The sequence below is a fragment of the Oryctolagus cuniculus genome, chromosome 5 (genome assembly GCF_964237555.1).
Source record: "Oryctolagus cuniculus chromosome 5, mOryCun1.1, whole genome shotgun sequence".
Taxonomy (NCBI): domain Eukaryota; kingdom Metazoa; phylum Chordata; class Mammalia; order Lagomorpha; family Leporidae; genus Oryctolagus; species Oryctolagus cuniculus.
In genome coordinates, this window is record NC_091436.1 from 140507362 (window position 1) to 140514980 (window position 7619).

Here is a 7619-nt window from a genome sequence, read left to right on the forward strand (position 1 = left end):
AGAGAGACCTTCTATTCACTGGTTCTCTCCCTGAATGGCCACAACAGCCAAGGCTGGGTCAGGCTGAAACCAGAAGCCAGAAACTACAATTGGATCTCTTATGTGGGTGGCAGGAACTCAAGTACTTGAGTCATCATTTGTTGTTTCCATCATTTGTTGTGCATCATCAGGGAACTGGGTCAAAAGCAGAGTAACTGGGACCAGAACAAGCACTTCAATATGGGATGCAGGGCTCTCAAGCAGGACTTTACCTGTGGTGCCATAATGCTCACTCCTAGGCCCTGACTTTAAGTTTCAGTAAAATAGACAAGGTTCTTGCCTTCCTGAAAGTGATATCCCAGCTATATGGGCAACTATATTGCATGTATGTTATCTAAGGACACATACCAAAGAGTACAAGGCCATGATTTTCAAACTTTTAGCTCATGCATACAACTTGGCAGCAAATATCAGTCTCCCGGGGCCAAGGGTCTAATGTAAAACTATGGGGCTTCTTGTTCATAAAGTGGGGAGAAATATTTTTCCCCTCTTCTGTGGTTTTCCTGTGAACTTGCCGTGGGGCTTTTCTTTGTTTATTTTTGTGTTTGCTCTAGAATGTGGCACTCTTTCAGGCATGAAAGCACTTAAGTGGTGAGTGCAATCTGTCACCAGTGCCTGGGATTCAGCCCCCTGACTTGCCAAGTGTGTGTGCCTGACCCCCCTCTCATCTTCCCCATGCCAAGGTTTCTTCTGTGAGGGGACATCACAGGCAATGGTTCCTGGGTGTGGGAGCGGGCAACTGAAAACTGGTGCTGGGGAGGCTGGCTGTGGAGGGAGGGAAGCTGGACCAAGTTGGAGCCTAGGTTGGAGCCTAGGTTCTGCCAGACTCTAAACTGGGAGATAAAATTAGTAAGAATTTCAAGATGGTGACCCCAGAGCACTAACAGGTGCACACAGGGACTCCTTCTGAAGTCTTGTGCAATTGTCCTGGTGGCAAGCCCAGGAAGTTTACTCTGTCATCACAATATTTGTGTGTTTAAATTGGTCTACATATTCTGCAGTGACTTGAAACTTGATGACCGATAGCCTGTCATGCATCTAACTCATATCCTCTCATCCAGATGCTTCAGGGGTCTGGTTGAAAAATGAGAACGTGAGTCTAGTCAGGCTCACGATGCTGCCCTGCAGGTGAGTGCCTGCAGTGGGTGTGAACCGGTGTGTTGTAGTGAAGCTGGGGCAGCTCTTTTATACTGTTGCGTTTGACTTGTAGAAGAAACAAGGCTGGATGACACTTACTAACATTAGTGTCATTAAAGTTGGTATTGTCAGTAAACTGGCGCAGTCTTATCTATGGCGTGACCTACACCAGACACTGTCCTAGGCTCTGCCCCCCACCATGCTGGAAGCCAGGTGACCAGATGGCCCAATCACCAGTGTCAGCTCCACTCCCACCCTAATGGGATTCGCTGCTCCTACTTCCCTGCCCGCCCCTGGCAAAGGTTTAAGAGGACCTGTTCCTGAGCACATGGCTCTCTTGAGCTCTGTCTCCGGAGCTCTCTCTCTCAACTCTTACACTCTTCTTCCTCTTTTCCTTCTTTGCCCCTTCCCTCTGGTCTGCCTGGTTTCCCCACCAATAAACCCTTTCCCTTACTCCAGTGTTTGGGTTTGGTGTGTTTTTGGGCGGCCTTACAGGTATACACTCCCCCCACCCCTCCCTTGCTAAATGTGACTGGCTTTTTAACATGGAGGATAAAATCAACAAATTCGCAGAGGCCCTTGAGACCCATGAACTCCAGGGCTGAGTCCAATAAACACTTTATTCCTCAGGGCCAGCACTGTGCCACAGTTGGCTAAGCCTCTGCCTGTGGCACCAGCATCCCATTTGGGCAACGTTTTGTATCTTGACTGCTCCTTTTTCTGATCCAGCTCTCTGCTGTGGCCTGGGAAAGCAGAAGGCAGCCCAAGTCCTTAGGGCCCTACACCCGCTGGGAGACCTGGAAGGAGCTCCTGGCTCCTGGCTTCAGATCGGCCCAACTCTGGCCACTGGGGCCATTTGGGGAATGAACCAGCAGATGGAAGACCTCTCTCTCTCTGTCTCTCCCTCTCTCTGTAATTTGCCTCTCAAATAAATAATATTTTTTTAAAAAAGGACTTCCTAAAAAAAGACATGCACAGTGTAGAAAATTAGAAAGAACTAAATATATAGAGACAGGACCAAAAAAAAAAAATTATGCGCCAGTATTTTTTCTCAAAGAAAAGCTGTTCCCGCTCCACCGCCCGGAAGTGGAGATGCATTTGTGCTGTTTTTCACCGTGGGCTTCCCGCAGGCCTCCTAGGGGTGTGAGACCCGCACTGAACGCACTGAACGGTACTGCCGAGGCTGGACAGGGCCGCTGGCAGGTGGGGTGGGCAACGCCCTCTTCCTGGATGTCCAAGCCAGAGAAGAACGGGGGGATAGGCCAGACACCCCAGGTTCCTCTCTGTAGCATGGTAGAGAACGTGAATCTCGCCTCCCCGTTTTCTGCCTTCCGCTCCTCCGGTCCCCGCACTGCTCAGCACCGCGCCTGCCAGGCCTGGCGGGTGAAGGTGCCGGACGCGGTCCCCGTCTGCCCCGCAACAGATGACGTCACGGCTTCGCCGAGGAGGATTGGCTGCCAAGAGCCTTTGGGGGCGAGAAAAGACGATTCTAAACGGATCGAAACCAGGCGCCTGCGAGCGGTGCAGTGGATCCTTTCCTGCTTTTTGGCCCTGGGCCACTTGCTTCGCGGCCGCTGCCCTCTTTGTTGCTGTTGTAGCCCTGCGCCGTCGCTTAGCCGGGATGAGCCAGGTGGCGGTGTTCGTTCCTGGCTCAGTCCCAGAAGCGGCCACCTGGTGTCGGCCCTTCTGTCGCTGCGCAGCTGCCAGGAGGACGCCGAGGTGGCCATTTTGGAACCGGGAACCGGAGCCTGGCAGCCGCAGGAACCCTTTCGGGACTCGTTCTAGGATACGGAGGGCCCAGTGGTCTTCGCTTTCCGCAGGAGGTGTATTGGTCACGCTCTTGGCACGCTCGAGGCAGATTCCGGCCCGGGCAGATGCAGGAACACGCCGGGCTCTGGACAGATCGCTCCAGGAAGCCTCAGGTTCCTTCTCTGTGGAGTGGTCACTGACCTCCAGGGGGGTTGACCGCGGGTTCAGTCGGGATTTTATTTTCCCTGTGCCTGCCTAGGCATAGAGAGTGAGGACTGCACACCAGAATAAGGTTGTGGAAAGAATGGACAGCAGATCAACACCCTCACCATCAAGTTTCCGGCTTCACACTGGGGTTTTGTCCTCAGGCACCTTCCGGCCTTGTACCCCTGCAGGCCAATGCTTACACTTTTTACATGATCTGTATTGCAGCAGTCTGCTAACCGTCAGGCTAATGTTTTTGACTTTTGATCTCCAATTCTTTTTTTTTTTTTTTTTGGCAGGCTGAGAGAGAGAGACAACAGAGAGAAGGGTCTTCCTTTGCCGTTGGTTCACCCTCCAATGGCCGCTGCGGCCGGCGCGCCGCGCTGATCCGATGGCAGGAGCCAGGTACTTCTCCTGGTCTCCCATGGGGTGCAGGGCCCAAGCACTTGGGCCATCCTCCACTGCACTCCCAGGCCACAGCAGAGAGCTGGCCTGGAAGAGGGGCAACCGGGACAGAATCCAGCGCCCCGACCAGGACTAGAACCCGGTGTGCTGGCGCCGCAAGGTGGAGGATTAGCCTAGTGAGCCGCGGCGCCGGCCTGATCTCCAGATTCTTGATTAAAGAATTTTGAGTCCCCACCTTGAGGCCTGGCCCCTGAAAAGCAACTTAACTGTTTTATCTCAGGTCACCTGCCCCCTCGCCTCTCAAAAATAACTTCTCCAGTAGAAAACACCTCTGTGTGTGTGTGTTTGTGTGTGGGTAGCTTTGCCTTTAAATAAAAAATAAAAAATTTTTAAAAAACTTACAAGACAGAGTATTCTTTAGAAATGCTCAATTTCTGGAGACCTAAACTTGCCTTGTCACTAGTGCCATCTAATGGTCGATCTGAGTTATTGCTCTGAGACTGGACACAAGGCAAGGAAGACCTTGATGCTGGGAAGTTTAACAGGAATTTGTCAAAGAAGAGCGTGACAGTATTTTGTGGATATGCGAACTCATCTAAAAACTTGCTCAAGTTGTACAGAGTTTACTCTTTACTGAGCTAGTGATCTGCCGATTAACTCACATCTCGGAACTTGTGGGGACAATACTAATTTGTGTTCATAAGAAATTCTTACAACTTCAGATTTTTTTTCTGTGATTACATTGGTTTCTTACAAAAGTCTATGAATTCAGCAGATCAAGCGGCTTGCCATTTTATAGGAGAAATTGAACCCAGAGGGGCTGTGATGTGCCAAGGGCAGCCAGGGTGTTATTGTCAGGGCAGGATCTAGGGCCTTGGATTATGGGTTGTCAGACTGGCATCTTTCCCAGGTGTTTGTGCTGCTGTTGAGGGCAGAGATAAGCAGGCTTGATTTTAGATGTAGATGCTTTCTTACAGACCCTAAGCTAGGAGTTCTCTAAGTTTTCTTTACCATTTTTGTAGCCATTTTGTTCTGTATGCTTTTTTTTCTTTTTAAATTTGAAAGGCTGAGTTACAGAGAGGCAGAAGAGAGAGAGAGAGAGAGAGAGAGAGAGAGAGAGAGAGAGAGAGAGAGAGAAGGAGGAAGGGAAGGAGAGTCTTCCATCTGCTGATTCACTCCCCAAATGGCCATAATGGCCAGAGCTGGGCTGATCTGAAGCCAGGAACTGGGAACTTCTTCTGGGTCTCCCTCGCAGGGTGCAGGGGCCCTAGCACTTGAGCCACCTTCCATTGCTTTCCCAGGCCATTAGCAGGGAGCTGGATCAGAAGTGGAGCAGCTGGGACTGGAACCAATGCCCATAAGGGATGCCAGCATTGTAGGTGGCGGCTTTATCCATTATGCCAAAACCCTGGCCCCTGAAGGTGTGATTTTTTTAAAATAAAGATTTCTTTATTTATTTGAGAGAGTTACACAGAGATAAGAGAGGCAGAGAGAGAGAGAGAGAGAGAGAGAGAGAGGTCTTCCATCCACTGGTTCACTCTCCAGTTGGCCGCAATGGCCATAGCTGTGCCAATCTGAAGCCAGGAGCTATGAGCTTCTTCTGGGTCTCCCATGTAGGTGCAGGGGACTGAGGACTTGGGCTATCTTCTACTGCTATCGTAGGCCACAGTAGAGAGCCGGATCAGAGGTGGAACAGCTGGGACCCAAACCGGTGCCCATATGGAATGCCAGTGCAGCAGGCTGGGGCATTAACAATGTTGAGCCACAGCGCCGGCCCCAATCTAACATGTTTTAACTTGTAACTTGTCTTCTAGTCACCATCACATGTATATGTATGAGTGTGTGAATGATGCTTTTCCAAAGTAAGGAAACTTGATTTTTAAAATAGGCCTCATGACAAATATATGTATCTGTTCTGAGTTATAATAAACCCTGAACACAGACTTATTTTTCCTTTTTCTGTACTCCAGCTTCAAAATCACCATAGCAGGGCAGGTGTTTTATGCAGGGGTTAAGACACCACTTGGGACACCTGCATCCTGTTCCGCAAGCCCTGGGTTCCAGTCCTTGTTCTGTTTCTGATGCAACTTTCTGCTAATGAGAATCCTTGGAGGCAGCAGCTGTTGGCTCAAGTACTTGGGTCCCTGGCTTCTCTGTAGCCTTCAGATCTGTGAGCTGAATAAGCTTTTTATATTTTATTTTTTAAAGATAATTTATTTACTTGAAAGAGAGAGAGAGATATCTTCTACCCACTGGTTAATTTCCAAAATGCCTCCAACAGCTGTGACTTGGTCTGGCTGAGACCAGGAACCAGGAACTTCATCTGGGTCTCTCGTGTGGGTGGCAAGGATCCAGATACTTGGGCAATGATCTACTGCTTTCTCAGACACATTCCTAGGGAGCTAGATTAGTATAGTAGCTGAAATGTGGGATGCTGGCATGGCAAACAATGGCTTCACTATGCCACAATGCCTGCCCAAACACTTATTTTTTATAAATTACTCAGTCTGAGTGTTCAGTTAAAGCAACAGAAAATGGAGTAACACAGCAATTTAGCTATAATAAAGAGGAAGCTCTTTATGTATTGCTATGGAACAATCTCCTAAATTATAGTACACTACCATTGTGTCATAATAAGAGAAATATGTTAAAATATGCAGGAGCTTATCCTAGGAAGAATATGTAAGATTCTGATCCTGTCCATTATGAGGCCTCACCAGGAGTCTCTTCTCTATCCACTGTGAGCCAAAGGGACACAGGGAATTCATCATTATTCTGTTTTTTATGTGCTTAATAAACTCTACAGTAGCATGAATTTCTTTCCCCAAGACGTTGTACTAATTTACACTCATGCTAGCAGTGTACTAGGGGTCTTTAAAAAGCTCATGGGAAATGCACATTTCATTTTGCATGAACTTTTTTCAAAAAAAGATTTATTTTCTTGTTTGAAAGGCAGAATGACTCAAAGAGAGGGAGACACAGAGAAAGAGGTCTTCCATCTGCTGGTTCGCTCCCCAAATGCCCACGACACCCTGGGCTGTTGTTTTTTACACCAAAATAAACAGCATCCGATGTGCTATGGGAATGGCTAACAGGGTGGAGGAGCAGGGAGTCTGTCTCAGGAATTCAAGGAAGGCTTCCCTGAGGAGGCGGCTTGTACACTGCTGGTCAGGTGAAGGCAGCACGGGCTGGGAAGGCTGAGGAGGGCCCACAAGGCCGAGGGGACGGATGTGCTTAGTCGCTGAGTTGTTTGAGCATGGTGAATGAGGGGAGAGGCCTTGACACCTGCATTTGAGACCCAGCTCTGCTGTCTGGTGGAGGAACCTGAAGGGACATTTCTGAGCCTTGGCTGTCTTTTCTGACAGATGGAGGTAATTCCAAACCAGCGGACGAAAGAAGAGATGGTGAGTGCTTTGTAAACAGTGCGGCAGTAAGGTAACCTGCTTCTGTGCAGGTCTAAGTGTGATGAATAGGGAAAGCAGCTGAAGGTGTGTGTGAGTCATGCCTGCTCTCTACAACTTCAGAGTGACAGCTTGGAAATGCAGGGAAGAGAGTAAACTCAGCAGGTGTTTGTTTACTCTGATGGCTGAAAGTGGTGCTTACATCCTAGCTGTTCCTGGACTTCCTCTGTGCGAGGATTCGAATGGCTCAGACAGTTCTCTGGACCTGCGGCTACCAGGTCCTAGGCGTGTACGTGGTCAGGTTTCACAGAAGGCCTTCATGGGGCTACTCACCGGCATGGTCTTTGCATGAATACAGTGTCTAGCCCGTGTCCTCAGATTTGTGAATATCTTCTCAGGTTTATGAATTTAGTTCCACTCATCCTTTTCTGCAGTCCCAAAATCCACAACACCCTGACAGTTTTTTTTTCTGACTCACCTAAGGGAAAAACCCATCCTGACTTGCATTCTTTTTGTGGCAAAGCCAGAGATGAAGCTCTTTATAGTTATATTATAAAATATTTGTTTATTTGATCAGCCTAATGTCAACAGCAATACATTTAACCTAGAAATACAAGGGTGTTTAACATGGACTTCAGACCTGAATACACACATTAAGTGATTCACTTTTTTTCAGCATACTGT